The sequence below is a fragment of the Anabrus simplex genome, chromosome 5 (genome assembly GCF_040414725.1).
Source record: "Anabrus simplex isolate iqAnaSimp1 chromosome 5, ASM4041472v1, whole genome shotgun sequence".
NCBI classification, from domain to species: Eukaryota; Metazoa; Arthropoda; class Insecta; order Orthoptera; family Tettigoniidae; genus Anabrus; species Anabrus simplex.
The window spans coordinates 427,230,426-427,250,707 of NC_090269.1; the positions used below are offsets into that span (position 1 = coordinate 427,230,426).

Genomic DNA, 20,282 nt, shown 5'->3' on the forward strand with positions numbered 1-20,282 from the left:
ACGGAGACTGATTTTACTACAGTCTTAGGAGATACGGTATTACTGACAATGGGCTCGCCCTGAGGTGATACCTCTCCGATTTTCTTCTGTCCACCTGGTCAGAACACTTGTTTAATAGGGAATGCCCTGCGTACATGAGTTACAATGTAGAAAAGCCGTTCGTCGGTGAAAGATGATACGAACGCCGGACTTGCTGTAGACTTGACTCCACTAGAACGAAGAGTATATAGGAGTTGCTGAGGAGGCTTTTAGCCTAGATCAGAAGAATTAATAGCTGTACTACACTAATAGATGAATATGCAAGTCTCGGGTTGAAACCCCACGAAGCCACTCAGTCCAACTGCCCGCTACACTTTTTAAGTGCCGATAAGACGTCGTACTGGATTATGGTGTGTGGACTATTCGGACTTTACGCGTACAATGTGGTTTGATAATACACCACCAGGAGTGGAGTATCGACGAAGGATGGCGCCCTCGCTGCTACTACTTCTACTAAAATGTTTTCATTCCTCCCCTGAGGGGGGAAGGTGGGCCTCTTAGACGGTAACGCCGTCACTCAGGCCGGCAGATTTGTTACGGTGGAGGATGTGCACGGAAAAGGTGAGGGTGTCGGCGGCCGTGGCCTGTACTAGGAACTGTCCCAGCATTCGCCTTAGTGCAGGAGAATGGAAAACCACGGAAAACCATTCTCAGGACAGCCGATGGTTGGGCCAGCCGTGAGGTCCAGCCCTGTACCATCTCCCGAAGGCAGAGGCGTAGAGCCACGGGAGAGCCGTGGCCAAATATGGACGAAGACCCACTCTGCACCTACTAACCTCCCCCCCCCCCTTCGCTCACGACAGCCGTACACGGGTCTCATGCGGCACCACTGATGTGTTGCTGTTCAACGCCATCTGTTGACCTGTTTGTGCACTCGTTGATGTCAATAAAACCTCGTCATGTATAGCATGTGTGGCCATTTGTACCTGACATGTTGCTGTCCAGCGCCATCTGTTGGCCTGTTTGTGCAGTCATTGTTGCTAGCAGTAAAACCCCGTGTCATGCCAATCATGTGTGTCAATTACTACCTCTCTACCGCCAATATTCTGTGAAGTATTGCCTCGTCAAATGTTAACGGACTTTTGGGTCACCCTGTATTTCAGCCTATACTCTATCTTGGAGATTGAAGACTTGTTCTTAATTTTTTTCGGTTCACTTATCGGGAATGGAACTCACGGCCTTCCGAATGAACCGAGCATATTTTCGGCTCTGTGTACATAGTTCGTTCGTAACCCTCCAGGGTCGGTTTGTCCCTCGGACTCAGCGAGGGATCCCACCTCTACCGCCTCAAGGGCAGTGTCTTGGAGCTTCAGACTCTGGATCGGAGGATACAACTGGGGAGAATGACCAACACCTCACCCAGGCGGCCTCACCTGCTATGCTGAACAGGTGCCTTGTGGGGGATGGGAAGTTTGGAAGGGATAGACAAGGAAGAGGGAAGGAAGCGGCCGTGGCCTTAAGTTAGGTACCATCCCGGCATTTGCCTGAAGGAGAAGTGGGAAACCACTGAAAACTTCCAGGATTGCTGAGGAGGGAATCGAACCCCCCTCTACTCAGTTGATCTCCCGAGGCTGAGTGGACCCCGTTCCAGCCCTCGTACCACTTTTCAAATTTCGTGGCAGAGCCGGGAATCGAAACCGAGCCTCTGGGGGTAGCAGCTAATCACACTAACCACTACACCACAGAGGCGGACTTTGTGTACATAGTACTCTATAATATTGACAAATGAACTTTTGATGATTGACCTCAACTTTAATGTTAATAATCTTGTAATTTCTTTGTTTTTTAAGGGCAAGATAAGAAACTAACCATGGCGGACAAAGAAGACGTTCCTTCTGAGGAGGGAGGTGAAAGGGCATCTTCAGTAAGTTTCAGATAACTTCACATTTTTAAGAGTCCTTGAGTATACATGGAACAGTACTGACCTGCTTGTAAGTTTCATGGGTTCTCTATGTTTTACTGATGAAATGATATGCATTGCTGTCTCACTATGGCTAATGTTCGTAAAATAATGGAACGTCGGTCAAGAATGTGGGATGAATACGAATGTGATTGTTACCACCAGAAGAAATACGTTTATCAATAAAATTTTCGTTGTTATGTTGCCAAAAAGGTAAAAGCAATTAAGTATCGATATTGGCACTGACATCTTACAAACAATTATAACCACGAGTATACTCATGTAACCCATTTAGAACCAGTGTTCAGCATCTTGTGCTCTTTCCAGACTTTATGTCGATTTACGTTCCATGTGTCAATAAAATGTCTGCTTCGACTTTGGATAACCCCAAATAGGGGTATCCTCCTTTTTAATCAGCTATTTTTATACAAATAATAAATTGTCCTGCACCACTACTTATCATTCGAACTTAAAAGTTTTTAACAATGAAGTGCCTGATTAAAAGAATTACTGTCATAGAGTAAATCATGTAATTATTTACCTTCATTATATCTAATGGACTTAAACTACTCCCTCTAGTATCAAAACCTTTCGTGCTTCATCTATTGTCTCCCCTCTCACAAATTAGCGAAACTTCAGTACTGGAGTTAACGTCTAGATTTTCTTATTTGTTGTATTTTCCAATACATGAGCCATGTTAGGCCTATAACCTACGCGGATGCACGAACTTGTAATCCCAGGAGCTATGCTACATATAGTACAAGCTAACTAAAACGAAAGGTATTGTAGACGGAAACAAATGTACACTTTTAACTCGTCAATACAGATAATTACAGCCTCAAAATAAGAGCGGTAGCGATAACAAGTACAGCTCCATTACACAGGTTTTGGTTCGTATAGAAGCGAGTCGCTCATTTGTTTCCAAGGAAACATGTACAAGGAGATTGTTTCTATGATGAGTAGGAAGCTTCTGTAAACTTCTAGGATCACAAGACTAGACACATCACACCACCTGTAAGTGGAATAGTGCTACTAAACGAAGAAATAAAAATGCGTCAAAGAATCGACTCTGCTGCTACAAAAATGGGTAAACCGTCGATTCATCGACACTTGTCGGTTCTAAGGTACTAGCATGATGTTCATTTATGTCCCGATAAATTATTTTGCACAGTTTCGTGCCGTAATGAAATAATACGTATGGAGTGAATCAACAAACACTCGAAAATACATCAGAAGTAAGAATTGAATTATAATTGATTTTCTCCAATTTAGTAAGTTTTGAACTCTATGTGAATTACTGATATCGATTCAATAATTTTATACACCTTTGCTAACTGCGAAATCATTAATCCAGTGCCACTGAATAAAGGATATCACGTATCACACTATTAGGAATGTAAATTTGTAAATTCTTCGAGTTTTATAATAACTTTAAAAAAACCGCTTTTATCTTACAAGTCTGTTGAGGATATTTTGCGTAGCCCAAATATCGACAGATGTACAAACATTTAAGCTCATTAGGCTGTTTCAATCGTGAAATTATCAGCGTTTCACCCCAGTGTAGCAGTGGGCTCATCAGTTGGATTGCTACACGTGTCCAAGACGCTGGCGATAGTGCGCCGTTGAGACACCACTGCAAGCCTCTTATGCAGGACAATGCAGTGACAGTGCACTAGGAGAAGCATGTGTCTCCACTGCACTATCGCTAGCGTCTTGGACACGTGTAGCAATCAAACTGATGAGCCCACTGCTAGACTGGGGTGAAACGCTGGTAAAAATTTCACGATTGAAAAAGCCTCAAGAGCTTAAATGATTATTTTATGCAATCAATGGAATTAAATTATGGTTTCCTTTTGGGAAATGAATATTTGATCAAAAGGTGTAATTGAATATTTTTTGTTCGGTGCACCTTTACAAATTTACTTTCCTCTGCCCCCTTACAACAAGGAGTTCAAATTGTAATGTGACAATGTTGCTACCTCTACGATCTATCCGAATGTCTCATGCACTTTGTTGTAAATTTTGGTACTGATCAGCAGAGGTATATAGATCTGATAGGTAGGAAATCAGACAGACATAGTAACAGAAATTGGTATGATGAAACTTTTTCCTCAAGTGACACGATTAAGTACCAGCAAGCAGAAGTTTCGTTCCACTGTAGTTATGACATCGCCTATTGAAGTTGATGTGAAGACTTACCAGTTGGTGCATCTACGTCTAAAATGAAGTTTCTACAGGTTTGAAGAAACAGAATCAAGAAAATACGTAATAAAGACATCGTTTTGGAAATACGAAGAAACGGAGAGGAAAGCAAAACTATGATACATAGGATTGAAGTAAGTAATTCAAACTCATTCGCGGAACTGGAGTTCATTTTCAAATGCATCAAATACAAACAATTAAAAGTTTGTTGAAACATTTGCACTTCGAGAAAAAAAAGAATGGGTTTTGCACTTTTGGACACTGCGACTCTAAATATTTCCATCTTAAAGGCATGAAGTTCACTGCAGTCAGCAGAAAACCGACTGTATTTAAATATGCAATGTAGCGAAGGCACAAATTAGTTAAATGATCGATGTATTTAAAACACTGGGTGGATGTTAGTTACGTCGATTTTGAGAGAACGCCTGAACGGACCGACATCGTAAAGCATTCTGACGAAAGCTCCTGGCCTGTAGATTTGCAGAGTGCCTTTAAAACCTTAAAAATGTCTTGTCATATACTTTTTAATTATTACAGAAGATTGTAGCATTCTGATTCGCCAAAACGTTCGCCAGTACTCCAAGGCCACCTGGACAATGGTAGCTTTATGGCATATGATGCGAGAGGGGAGGGGGCAAGCGCACATGCGCTGTGTTCCTGCTCAGCTGTTCCAGTCTGCAGGGAGTCGCTTAGTCGAGAAGAAGCTAATCGGCGCAATGTCACTCTCTCTTTCTACCTTCCCCTATATTTGCTAGCTTGAAATGATGAAGGAGGAATGCAAAAGTCATTTTCTCCATGTTGTATTTTTAACACTAAGGCTAGCTGCCTCTGTGGATCCGTGGTAGAGTGTCGGCCTCCGGATCCCAAGATAGCGGGTTCGAACCCGGCAGAGGTAGTCGGATTTTTGAAGGGCGGAAAAAGTCCATTCGACACTCCATGTCGTACGATGTCGGCATGTAAAAGATCTCTGGTGATACATTTGGTATTTACCCGACAAAATTAATTCAATCTCAGCCATAGACGCCCAAGAGAGATCCGGTTTACTCTAGTTCCGCTAGATGGCAGACAGAGTAAACCGGAACGTCGAAATTGACGAGCAGACAGCCAGATGGCGTCAAATCGAAATGTCTGCAAAACGGTAGCTGAGGCCATACGATTATTATTATTATTATTATTATTATTATTATTATTATTATTATTATTATTATTATTATTATTATTATTAACAACACTAAGGCTGTGAACTCCTTCCACTCCAGTCGTCGGGAAAGTGAGTCGATCCTCCGTGCCATAATTTACTGTTATGGAAACCCGAAGGAGCAAACTGTTATGTGCCAATTTTAAAATCTAACCTGGTTGACATTGTGCTTTTTGCAAACCAGGGGCAACTTTCATTTATATTAAATCCTTGATTTGCCCCAACAAAACAACACAAATGTCAAGAATGCCTTTTTATCGACGGGCCCGTGCTCACTGAAAAACGTATATGCTTAATTCTAAGTGCTCCAATTTAGGGCTTCGTGTTTTATTGGTAGCGTGGACGGGAATAACTACCATTTTTCTTCTGTCGATCAGTGCACTGTCATTCAAAATAGGCAGAGATCTTTAATCCCTCGGGATGCTTTAACTCCTTCAGATAAAACACTCTCATTTGCTTGTAAGTGGCACCACTTTCTAATTCGCTTTGCATTTTGTATTATCAATTAACAAAGCTCAAGGGGAAACACTAAAACTTGTAGTTTCAGCCATGACATATGCTGCAGTGTCAAAATGCGACATTTTGACATCTCTAACGTTGCAATACTGCCAAAAAGTAATTGTACAAAGAATGTCTTAGATACATAAATCCTTCACTAAGTGTTTACCCCACAGACCGTCATGTTTTGACGCGTTTTTCCTAGTATTGAACGAAATCATCGAACACAAAAATATAAATTAAACAAAGTTTGTTAGTGCAGGTCACGTGCCCCAGAAATCTCTCCTCATTGGCTGTATGGATACGTTATTATTTTAGCCAATTTGCCCCTTGGAATTTGGTACTTACTGGCGTCACAAGTGAGTTCCAACGGCCTTTTTGATATGGAACCCTACTGATCTTATTCTTCACGACTGGACACACTTCATCTATTCTGTTTCCTTCAGTCTTTTCATTTGGTCTTTGTGTAACAACTTACACCCACGTATCTGATGATTTCCGATTGTAAATTTATGCCTCGTTTCAATCAAGATATTTGTAATAGAGAGAATGTCCTCACGGGAAGCGATCGGGCAGACCAACAAGACATACAGAAGCAAAATGAAAAAAATAACATTTCTACAGGTGATCTTCTGGAAAGCTTATGGGGAAGCGGCTTTTAATCCCACCAGACCATGAAACGTAGATGAAAGCGGGTTTTCTACGGTGCGGAAAACAACACAAAAAGGGCATATGTAAGTTTCTCCATAGATATGTCTTAGGACTTAGAAAACGAGACAGTGAGTACAGATTCTTTGGTGTTACCCTCTTAGTAGCCTCTTACGACATTTAGGGGTTACAGGTATTGCATACTTTTACGTACACACAGGGGAGATAAAGTGTTCCGATAAATTGAAAGTAATATGTAGGATCATCATCTACGTCCAACAATATGGCAGCTGACCCAGCACACAACATTCCCATGTCACGTCACAAGATAGCCCCACCTATCAAGTTATACGTCCATCAATATGGCAGCTGATCCAGCACACAACATTACCATGTCATGTCACAAGATGGCCCCACCTATCAAGATCTACATTCAGCAATATGGTAGCTGGTCCAGCACACAACATTACCATGTTATGTCAAAAGATAGCCCCACCCATCAAGATCTACATTCAACAATATGGCAGCTGATCCAGCACACAACCTTACCATGTCATGTCACAAGATAGCCCCACCCATCAAGTTATACGTCCAACAATATGGCAGCTGATACAGCACACAACTTTCCCACGCCATGTCACAATATAGCCCCACCTATCAAGATCTACATTCAACAACATGGCAGCTGATCCAGCACACAACCTTACCATGTCATGTCACAAGATAGCCCCACCCATCAAGTTATACGTCCAACAATATGGCAGCTGATCCAGCACACAACTTTCCCACGCCATGTCACAATATAGCCCCACCTATTAAGATCTACATTCAACAATATGGCAGCTGGTCCAGCACACAACATTACCAGTTCATGTCACAAGATAGCCCCACCTATCAAGATCTACATTCAACAACATGGCAGCTGATCCAGCACACAACCTTACCATGTCATGTCACAAGATAGCCCCACCCATCAAGTTATACGTCCAACAATATGGCAGCTGATCCAGCACACAACTTTCCCACGCCATGTCACAATATAGCCCCACCTATCAAGATCTACATTCAACAATATGGCAGCTGGTCCAACACATAACCTTACCATGTCATGTCACAAGATAGCCCCACCCATCAAGTTATACGTCCAACAATATGGCAGCTGATCCAGCACACAACTTTCCCACGCCATGTCACAATATAGCCCCACCTATTAAGATCTACATTCAACAATATGGCAGCTGGTCCAGCACACAACATTACCAGTTCATGTCACAAGATAGCCACACCTATCAAAATCTACGTCCTACAAAATGGTAGCCGATCTAGCGCATAAAACTATGGCCATAAATATTCGCAAAATACATATTATGAAAAATCAAAATTAACGATATTCCTTTGCTACATAGAAGCATGCATATGTTTATTTGTCCTGTCCTAGTACCCATATATGACGTGCACTGGTTACCATGGTTGCCGTGGTTTCGGAAAAATGTCCACGCTAATTCTATATAGACCAAAGAAGTTATATAGAGATAGAGCTGAAACTCAATGATAAATTTCGATGCAAGCCAGATGGCACTTGCAGTGCTAGTCCGCAGTGAGAGTTAGCGCCACAATGCTCATTGTGTGCATGGGTGATTTCCGACAAAAGAGTAGCGTTACAAAATAAATTCTAAGTTTGGGCTGGGAGAACTTGGGAAAAAGGAGACGAGCTGCTCGAACTGGGGGATATTATCCGAGCTGTCAGTGGAGAGGTGGCATGCAATAATGAACAAGGGGAGTGTGTATGCGAGGATCTTCAGAAGGCAGAAGTATTCGGTCAGAAGTATGTAAAGATTGTTGGCTACAAGGATAATGTCCATATAGGGGATGTGAGTAATACTGAAGGAGAATTAAAATGTACCTATGATAACAATGACATTTACAGTAAGATACAAAAGTTCAAAACTACAAAAGCAACTGGAATTGATAAGATTTCTGGGGATATACTAAAGGCAAATGGGTTGGGACATAGTACCATATCTGAAATACTTATTTGATTATTGTTTGGTTGAAGGAGCTATACCAAATGAATGGAGAGTTGCCATAGTAGCCCCTATGTATAAAGGAAAGGGTGATAGACATAAAGCTGAAAATTACAGGCCTGTCAGTTTGACATGCATTGTATGTAAGCTTTGGAAAAGCATTCTTTCTTATTATATTAGACATGTTTGCAAAATTAATAACTAGTTTGACAGAAGGCAGTTTGGGTTTAGGAAAGGTTATTCGACTGAAGCTCAGCTTGTAGGATTTCAGCAAGATATAGCAGATATCCTGGATTCAGGAGGCCAAATGGACTGTATTGCGATTGACCTACCTAAGGCATTTGATAGGGTAGTTCATGGAAGACTACTGGCAAGAATGAATGCAATTGGACTTGACAAAAGAGTGACTGAATGGGTTGCTATATTTCTAGAAAATAGAATTCAGAGAATTAGAGTTGGCAAAGCTTTACCTGACCCTGTAATAATTAAGAGGGGAATTCCTCAAGGCAGTATTATTGGACCTTTATGTTTTCTTATATATATATCAATGATATGCGTAAAGAAGTGGAATCAGAGATAAGGCTGTTTGCAGATGATGTTATCCTGTACAGAGTAAAAAATAAGTTACAAGATTGTGAGCGGCTGCAGGGTGACCTGGATAGTGTTGTCAGAAGGACGGTGGGCAATGGTATGATGATAAATGGGGTTAAAAGTCAGGCTGTGAGTTTCACAAATAGGAAAAGTCCTCTCAGTTTTAATTACTGCGTTGATGGGGTGAACGTTCCTTTTGGGGGTCATTGTAAGTACCTAGGTGTTAATATAAGAAAAGACCTTCATTGGGGTAATCACATAAATATGATTGTTAATAAAAGGTACAGATCTCTGCACATGGTTTTGAGGGTATTTAGGGGTTGTAGTAAGGATGTAAAGGAGAGGGCATATAAGTCTCTGGTAGGACCCCAACTAAAGTATGGTTCCAGTGTATGGGACCCTCAGCAGGATTACCTGATTCAAGAACTGGAAAAAATCCAAAGAAAAGCAGCTCGATTTGTTCCGGATGATTTCCAACAAAAGAGTAGCGTTACAAAAATGTTGCAAAGTTTGGGCTGGAAAGATTTGGAAGAAAGGAGACGATCTTCTCGGTTAAGTGGTATGTTCGGAGCTGTCAGTGGAGAGATGGCATGGGAGGACTTCAGTAGACGAATAAGTTTGAGTGGTGTCTTTAAAAGTAGGAAAGATCACAATATGAAGATAAAGCTGGAATTCAAGAGCAAAAATTGGGGCAAATATTCGTTCATACGAAGGGGAGTTAGGAATTGCTATAACTTACCAAGGGAAATTTTCAATAATTTTCCAATTTCTTTGGATCATTTAAGAAAAGGCTAGGAAAACAACAGTAGGGAATCTGCCACCTGGGCGACTGCCCTAAATGCAGATCAGTAGTGACTGATTGAAAAGTAGACGAATAATTTTGAGTGATATCATTAGAAATAGGAAAGATCACAATATGAGGATAAAGTTGGAATTCCAGAGGACAAATTGGGGCAAATATTCGTTTACAGGAAGGGGAGTTAGGGATGGAATAACATACCAAGGTAGATATTCAGTAAATTTCCAATGTCTTAGCAATCATGTATGAAAAGGCAAGGAAAACAGCAGAGAGGGAATCTGCCACCTGGCAGACTGCCCTAAATGCAGATCAGTACTGATTTTTGTACGGCACTATTATTATCAACAGATAGCGCAGAGAAGAAACTTCCGGCGTAGTGAACATACCCGATTATGGTCACCACAGCTCACCCGTCCCCCTCTTATCCCATCGTCACCCCCGTCCTACCCACCTCCCCTCACCTACTCTGACGATTATAATGCAGTTCTACTATTTCCATTCCAAATACATCATAATTCATATATTTTTATTTTCAACTACTTACTTTATTGTAAATAATGGTCTGATACCCCTAGTATGCATGGTAATGTTATTGAGTGTATAACCTCACATCACAAAGCAGCTTTACCTTGAAATGAAGGATTGGCACATTCACACAAAGTTGATATTATGACCAAATAACACGTCCCTTCTAAAGAATACAGCAGAGCACAGCATACGCAAGATAATGAGTATCACATCAGTATTCAAATACCGCATCAAAATAACAGAATTAAATGCACCGAGAGAGGAAAAATATAGAAATGCATGAATAGAATCATTCAGCTTCCAGCCCATGAGGTGTGCTCAGACAGGAAATGTAGATTTTAGGAGGACTAGTGAAGATATATTTTCACATCTTCATACAAGTACGACATTTCTTTGCTTCTTCTCGTACTGCTTGTTGCATTTCTGACACATTCAGGCCCGCACAACCCATACGAATTTCACCACTACCATCGTTTTGTCTCATTTGACCGTCACTAACACCGTGTTGAGAGTTGAAGGTTGCCCAGTTATATTTCCTCGTAAAGCAATAACCACCACCACTTTCTCACTGTCATGAGGATTTAAATAGAAATAGAGATAATAATAACGAGGTTTCGCTTGAGAAGGAGAGTGGGCGGTAACTTGCTATTCTGTGTATATTGTATTTGTACAGTTTGAAAACTAGTATCTGTTCGAATCTTAATTTACTTTAATAATAAAATTACACTGACTTGTACTTATCGTTTGCTGTCATGAAAACATTTTTCGTGACAGTGAATAAATATTCTTTATTTACACAGAGTTTTCGAAGGATTCTGATTAAATGCATATAACTAACAACTGCCCGGCTCCATGGCTAAATGGTTAGCGTGCTGACCTTTCGTCACAGGAGACTCGGGTTCGATTCCGAGCGGGGTTGGGAATTTTAACCATAATTGGTTAATTTCGCTGACACAGGGGCTGGGTGTATGTATCATCTTCATAATAATCTCATCCTCTTCATGACGAGCAGATCTAGAGACCTACACCTGGCGAGCCGAACTTGTCCTGGGATATTCCCGGCACTAAAAGCCATTCGCCATTTCATTTTTACTAACAACTGTTCTGAATAAAATTATTTGATGTATTCCTTATGTTTCTGACAAAGTGATATTTATTATCAAATTTATTGTGTAATTTGTATTTAAATTTCTCAAAAAAAAAGAACTTTCAATGTTAAAGTATACTTCCCGTTATTTCCAGTAATTACGACACATTTCTGAGTACTACACTGAAAGTGTTATTTCAGTATTTTCTTAAATTATGACATTAATGTGAGTCCCAGCGCTCGCGCTGGCCTCTATCGGGTGCTAGAAGTAACGTTTCAGGTCGGAGCGGAGTCAGTGATGTTCGGTTGTGTGTGAAGTCAGCGTGATGCTATATGGCGGTGAATCTTAGGCCAAAGAGAGTAAAGCGCATCATACGAGTATTTACCTAAGATGTATTCGAATGTTTCTCTCAAACGGAAGACAGAGAGGTTCTCGAATACAATGTTATTGTTTGAGCTTATATGCGAATATCAAGATCTAATGATGGTCATAAATCATTCACAATCTATTGTTTACTTCCTTTACATTTGCTATAAAGAGAAATAAAATGTTTTTCTAGAATATGCTTTACGTCGCACCGGCACACACATAGATGTTATGACGAGGATTGTGTACGAAAGGGCTAGGAACGGAAAGGAAGCGACCGTGGCCTTAAACAATCTCGGCGCTGCAGCATTTTCCTCGGATGAAAATGGGTAAACACGGAAAACAATCCGCAGGCCTGCCAACATTGGGAATCGTACCCACTATCTCCCGAATATAAGCTGAAAACTACGTGCCCGAGACCACGGTCCACTCGCTCGGTGAAATGAATGTCAGTTAATCCAGTAGATTTGTAATATATACATATATGAATGAAAATACACTGCAGAGTGGCATAAACCAACTGCTTGACATCAGTCAAATGCATATCAAATGGCTGCAATGTAAAATTCCTTACATGATCGTCAAATAACACATGCACCGTACAAGGGTAGATGAACAAATATTAGCTTTTATTAAAGCGCTTCCTGTACACTAAATTGTTCCCGATGTTCACAGTTCACTTACATTTCAGTTACTCGAGTTAGTTAGGATTCGATAAATTGGTTTCGAATGCAAGTTTCAATTCTCAAATGTTCTCGGGTGCCTAGTAATCGATACTGGAAAGTATTCGATTCTGCCCGTCACTAACGGGAGTTTCCCCGGGGTGATACAGACTCCCAGTCCAAAACCATAACCTCGTTTAAAACATGGCGCCATTAGTGCCTACAGGATATAGAAGGCAGTGTTTATAACGTGCGGAAGAAGATGACGAACAATGGTTACCACGATGTCGGTTTTCTGTCCACGATTAATTGAGGACTCCAGTTCCTGACAGACAAAAACATATCCAGGATAAAAAGTGTCCTGGTCAGTACATTATACCAATGAGGCACAGAATGAGAAATGAATTCTCTGTTAGTGTTCCACCAGGCAGTGAAGCGACGTAATATCTGGATCAGGTTACATAAAGTCGAAAATCCTTGTGAAATGGCTGACAATACTTAATTTCTACTGCCGGCATTGTTGTTGCTGATTGTATAGACATCTGCAACTCATATCACGTGCAAGTACCGTGTTGTGCTCAAAAATTAACAACTCGCTCGCACAATTTAGGAAATCAGTTTTCTAACTTACCGATCGCAGACTTCCGGAAATCAGACCATGCACATGTGGTAGCTACATCCAAAATGTTCTTTGTTCAATGTTTCGCCAAACATAATACTAATAACTGATATCTTGCTTTTGAAATGACTCTACAACTCATCATTAAAATTAAAACAATCGTTAATAAAAATGGTACAATTTGGGCAACATAAGGTTCTTTCATGCACACAGTTCATTTTCCGCTCGACCCGCGTGCACTCACATGGTATCGATACATGAATGGGCTGTCTTCTACATCATCTTTATGAGCTGGCATGGAGGAATATCTTCCTCTGTGGAACTGGAGTAACGCTATAAATAAATAAATAAAGTTCGTTGTACAGAAAGTGGCAATTTCTCTTTATCTTCAATGGATAAATGTTGGTAAAAATTCAGTCACCTTTCATATTAACCTAACGTATCCCACAAAATGCATCGCGCGGAAGAAGCAAGCAGGGTAGAGGTGGGAGATTCAATCCTTCTGCACATGACACTGAAATTAACTACTCAATACATGCTTTAAAGCGTGGACTGCACCCGACTATGCCAAGAGTTACCGGACGAACATATCAACGCAATTTTGACTATGTTGGAAAGAACTTCTAATTCCTTGTAATAAATGAGATTTAACATTTGATTTTGTATTTTTCAGGCAGAAGCTACTCCAGCTCAAGGTGAAACTGGAGAAATACAAGAGGTAATTTCACTCTCCGATATGAAGGGTGCATCTAAATATTTCTAACAGACGTCCTGATGTGATTCCTGGGATCAAATGCGTTGGTACAGGCTACTACCATACTGAAGTTTTGTCGTCCGTCGTCCTTTTTGTTCACCGACGAGGTCACATTTGGAAAAGATGGTAACATAAATTTGAGTAACGGTTGTAGCTAATCATCAACAGCGATTTGGTAATATCCATGATCAGCTGGCCAGTCCATGTATGCTAGCGCTACGCCTGAATGAACCGGCGTAACTGACCCATTCGAGGCACTTATGTTCCCCTAGCAGTTCACCGCCTCATGTGGTTCAAGCAAGATGGGGCTCCAGCGCACTTCAGTTTGCATGAACGCTAGGTTTTTGGCACCAGCCTTCCACTATTGTGGATTGGGCGATGAGGTCTAGTGCATTGGCCTGCCCTGTCTCCTGACCTAAATCCACTGTACTTTTATCAGTGGGGACACTTGAAATATGTGGTATTGCTATTTCATTTGACGACATCAGCGATAAGGAAAAGCCTATGGATTTGTTGGACATGATCCAGATATCTTCGAGCAGCTGTGGCTCATTATGACGGACTCTTTGAACCTTTCCTGTGATGTAGACAAAGTACGTCCATTCATTCAGTAACAATACACTGTAGGACGTATGTTCATACGGATATTTTTTCGGTTTTTGATCCCAGGAAACAGCCCCCGACATTTGTTACGAATATTTAGATGCAGCCCGTAGATCAATAAGTTAGCAGAACAACATTTACACACAGAATGATATTATCAAATTACATAATAATAGGCTATTTTGGAGATAGTAGGTCATATTTGTGAATATGTTTAAGCTGGCATGTGTCAATCTTGCGAACAAATGAAATAATAAAATAATAATGAATGTGGTAGATGACAATTGGCAAACCCAAACTCCACTGAGCTGAGGGTCCTGGATAGTTTCCAATTTTAATAATACTCAGAGAACGTAACGTCTCTTTTGATGCAATTATATTTGTCGATAGAAAACTGATGATAATTTTCATCTTCTGTGCTGTAGTCCTACTTACATGAAATTGAAGAAGTTCACTGCAATTAAGAGAAAGTTATTACTTGATAGGTCACAGAGTATTTTCAAGAAAGAAAGATAAGAAACCCTAATTTTCATGAATCTTATGTTATGAAGTTGATGATTTTTGTGAAAGATGAATAAAGCCTATTTAACTATTAATATCTCTGTATAATCATAATTTTAAAAAGCTTCAATGATATCTTTGAACACATCAAGGTGAACTTGTAGGAAAAATGCAAGTTTCAATTCTCAAATGTTCTCGGGTGCCGAGTATTCGATCCTGCCCGCCACTAAGGGGAGTTTCACCGGGGTGGTACAGACTCCCAGTCCAAACCCATAAGCTCGTTTAAAACATGGCGCCATTAGTGCCTACAGGATATAGAAGGCAGTAGAGCTGTAACAAACGGTTATTTTTGTGTAACTGCTACACCTGTCACTGCTACAATAAAGTAACTGAAACGTAACAGTTAAGAATAACGTACAATGTTACTCACCTTTTATTGGTCACAGCCCGGTCACGGCTTCGAGCTGGTCTACTTACAGCTGTGTTGGGAAGTCCCATTCATTCCCTCGCACATGCACGCACCATCACTGCAGTGCTGAAAGTCGGTGCAGCAAAACACGCATTCCTATATGATTTAAAGTTAACGAGAGGCAGACAACGGATGAAATGAGAAGACAACATAGCATCTTTTCTGAAATCTATAGGAGTGAGTTTGACAATGCCCCGATCAAGGATAGAAGACAGGAAAACATGATCTGTCTGCCAAAGCTCGACACACACCGGTACAACAGAATCGATTAAGTAAAATGAAGTAATGTTATGTTATCTATAATATCAATATGGAAATTTTGCATTCTAATTTATTTATGGTACAAGAAAAATTATACTGGTGAAACTTATAATAATATTACAATGTAGGTAGCCCTGCGCGATGTCTGAGTCAACGATTACCTCTGAGCAGCTGAATATGTCATAACAGTTTACACTTTAGTTACCAGATGATAGCAGCAACTTAAAAAAATACACTATAGACTATATTATACACTATAGTGTATTTGACTTAAAGCAATCTCCTACGAAAGCGCTTTCACTTGGAAGACATACGTACTATCTGAATTCTGAAGGTCACATTCTGTGTCTGTAAGCTGCTACTAGTGACAGTTCCCCATTCCTAGTTACTGCTTTCAGTTATTCTGTTGTCGTTACTTGGTAACCTGTTATTTTTGTCTTCGTTACATTTGTAACAGTGACAGGCATGTAACTGTGACAGAGTAACTGTTACGTTATTTTTCAGCCATCTCTAGAAGGCAGTGTTTATAACGTTAGGAAGAAGATGACGAACAATGGTTACCTCGCTGTCGGTCTTCTGTCCACGATAAATTGATGACTCCAGTTCCTGACAGACAAAAACATATCCATGATAAAAAGTGTCCTGGACAGTACATTATACCACTGAGGCACAGAATGAGAAATGAATTCTCTGTCAGTGTTCCACCAGGCAGTGAGGCGACAATATCTGGAACAGATTACATAAAGTCGAAAAACCTTGTGAAATGGCTGACAACACTTAATTTCCACTGCCGGCATTGTTGTTGCTGATTGTATAGACATCTGCAACTCACAGCACGTGAAAGTACCGTGTTGTGGTCAAAAATTAACAACTCGCTCGCACAATTTAGGAAATCAATTTTCTAACTTACCGATCGCAGACATTCAGAAAACAGATCATGCACATGTGGTAGCTACATCCAAAATGTTCTTTGTTCAATGTTTCGCCAAACATAATACTAATAACTGATATCTTGCTTTTGAAATGACTCTACAACTCATCATTAAAATTAAAACAATCGTTAATAAAAATGGTACAATCTGGGCAGCATAAGGTTCTTTCATACACACAGTTCATTTTCCGCTCGACCCGCGTACACTCACATGGTATCGATACATGAATGGGCTGTCTTCAACATCATCTTTATGAGCTGGCATGGAGAAATATCTTCCTCTGTGGAACTGGAGTAAGGCTATAAATAAATAAATAAATAAATAAATAAATAAATAAATAAAGAAAGAAAGAAAGAAAGAAAGAAAGAAAGAAAGAAAGTAAGTTCGTTTTGCAGAAAGTGGCAATTCCTCTTTATCTTCAATGGATGAATGTTGTAAAAATTCCCTGTCATCTTTCATATTGAATTAACGTACCCCATAAAATCCATCGCGCGGAAGAAGCAAGCAGGGGAGAGGTGGGAGATTCAATCCTTCTGCACATGACACTGCAATGAACTACTCAATACATGCTTCAAAGCGTGGACTGCACCCGACCATGCCAAGAGTTAACGGACGAACATATCAACGCAATATTGATTATGTTGAAAAGAACTTATAATTTTTTCAAGAAATGAGATTTAACATTTGATATTGTGTTTTTCAGGCAGAACAGGTAATTTCACTCTCCGATATGAAGGGTGCATCTACATATTTCTAACAGACGTCCTGATGTGATTCCTGGGATCAAATGCATTGGTACAGGCTACAACCATACTGACTTCTTGGAAACCCGTCGTCCTTTTTGTTCACCGACGAGGTCACATCTGGAAAAGATGGTAACATAAATTTAAGTAGTGGTTGTAGCTAATCATCAATAGCGCTTTGGTAATATCATGATCAACTGGCCAGTCCATGTATGCTACCACGATGCCTGAATGAACCAGCGTAATTGACCATTTTCTGAGGCACATAGATTCCCCAAGCAGTTCACCGCCTCATGTGGTTCACGCATGATGGAGCTCCAGCACACTTCAGATTGCATAAACGCCAGGCTTTGTACATACACAAGCCTCCCACTACTGTGGATTGGGCGATGAGGTCTAGTGCATTGGCATTCCCAGTCTCCTGACGTAAATCCGCCGTACTTTATCACTGGGGACACATGAAATATTTGGAATTGCTACTTCACCTGATGATATCAGCGATATGGAACAGCGTTGTTATAATGCCCATGGATCTGTTAGTCAGGAACAAGATATCTTGAAGCAGCTGTGGCTCCCTACGCCGGACATTTTGAAACTTTCCTGTGATGTAGACAAAGTACGTCCATTACTTGAGTAACAACACACAGTAGGACATATGTTCATACGGATATTTTTTCCTTTTTTTGTTCCGAGGAAACAGCCCCCGACATTTGTTACGAATATTTAGATGCAGCCCGTAGATCAATAAGTTAGCACAACGGCATTTACACACAGAACGATATTATCAAATTACATAATAAATTGCTATTTTTTGAGATAGAAGGTCATATTTGTGAATGTATTTAAGCTGGCATGTGTCAATCCTGCGAACAAATGAAATAATAAAATAATAATGAATGTGGTAGATGACAATTGGCAAACCTAAACTACAATGAGCTGAGGGTCCTCGATACATTCCAAATATAATAATACTCAGAGAACGTAACGTCTATTTTGATGCGATTTCGTTTTTAGAGCGAAAACTGATGATCATTTTCACCTTCACAGCAAACTTATATTTATTTAATGACAAAACTTCATTTCCACTGCCGGTATTCTTGTTGCTGATTGGATAGACACTACAACTCATAGTAAGTGAAAGTACCGTGGCGTGGTCCAAAATTAACAACTCGTTGGTATAATTTAGGAAATCAATTTTCCAATTGATACTGACAGCAGACTTCCAGAAAACTGATCCTGTACATCTGGTGGCTTACTGAGAAAGGTCGTTTGTTCTACGTTTCTCCAAACATCATAATAATTAATATTAAGCTTTAGAAATGACTCTATAACTCTTTGTTAAAATGAAACATTAGTTAATAAAAAATAATATATTTTAGATACGCAAGGTTTTTCCAAACACAGTTCATTTCCCCCGTTTATCCGTATGCACAGACAAGGTATCGATACATGAATGGGCTGTCTCGTATCGCTTCATGATCTGGCGAGGAGGAATGTCTTCCTCTGTGGAATTGGAGTAACGTAATAATAAATAAATAAATAAATAAATAAATAAATAAATAAATAAATAAATAAATAAATAAATAAATAATCAGATAAATAAATACATTTCGTTTTGCAGAAAGTGGCAATTCCTCTTTATCTTCAATGGATGAAGGTTGTAAAAGTTCACTGTCACGTCCCATATTAACCTAACTTATCCAATAAAGTGCATTGCATGGAAAAAGCAACCAAGGGAGAGGTGGGAGATTCAGTCTTTCTTCACATGACACTGAAATGGATGACTCAGTACATGCTTCTAACCGTGGACTACATCTGACCAAGCCAAGAGTTACCGGACCAATACACCAAAACAGTTTTGACTATGTTGTAAAGAATTTGTAAAGAAGTGAGTTTTAACACTTGATATTGTGTATTTCAGGTAGATGATGCTCCAGGTCAAGATGAAACTGGGGGAGCAGAACAGGTAATTCCACTCTCCGTTATTAAGTCTGCATATAAATATTTCTAGCGGACGTCGGGATGTGATTCCTGGAATCAAATTCGTTGGCACAGGTCACTGTCATACTGATGTTTTTATCGTCCGTCGTCCTTTATGTTCACCGACGAGGCCACATTTGTAAAAGGTGGCCACGGTTGTCGCCATTGATCAACAGCACTTTGGTATTATCCATGATCAACTGGTCAGCCAATACATGCTACCGCGACGACTGTATGGACGAGCGTAACTGACCGCTTTGAGGCCAACATGTTCCCCAAGCAGTTCGATGCCTCATGTTGTTTACGCATGATGGAGTTCCAGAACACTTCAGATTGCATGATCGCCATGTTTTGGGCACTAGTTTCCGACGACGGTGGGTCGGGTGATGAGGTCTAGTGCATTGGCCTGCCCAGTCTCCTGACCTTAATCCACTGTAGTTTATACGTGGGAACACATGAAATACCTGGTATTGCTACTTCACTTGACGAAAAGAGCGGTAAGGAACAGCCTATGGATATCTTGGACAGGATCCAGATATCTTTGAGCAGCTGAGGCGCCTTATGACGGACACTTTGAACCTTACCTGTGATGTGTACAAAGTACGTCCATTGATTCAGTAACAACACACTGTAGGGCACGTTCCTTGTTTTGCTCCCAGGAATCGGCCCCCGACGTTTGTTACGAATATTTAAATACTGCCTGTAGATATATATGTTAGCACAACCATATTTGCACCCAGAACGATACTAGATAATAATAGACTATTTTGGAAATAGTAGGACATATTTATGAATATATTTAAGCTGGCATGTGTTAGTCTTGCGAACAAATTAAAGAATAGAATAATAATGAACAATTGACAAACATAAACTCCTC

General features: G+C 40.3%; 1 long non-coding RNA gene across 1 annotated transcript; it reads left to right on the forward strand.

The window, feature by feature from the left end:
* Positions 1-1,823: 1,823 nt before the first annotated feature.
* LOC137501066 (uncharacterized) lies at positions 1,824-19,394 on the forward strand. The gene is made up of 3 exons (XR_011018326.1): positions 1,824-1,903; positions 13,836-13,880; positions 19,347-19,394. It is a non-coding gene; the product is annotated as an uncharacterized lncRNA (long non-coding RNA).
* Positions 19,395-20,282: the final 888 nt, after the last annotated feature.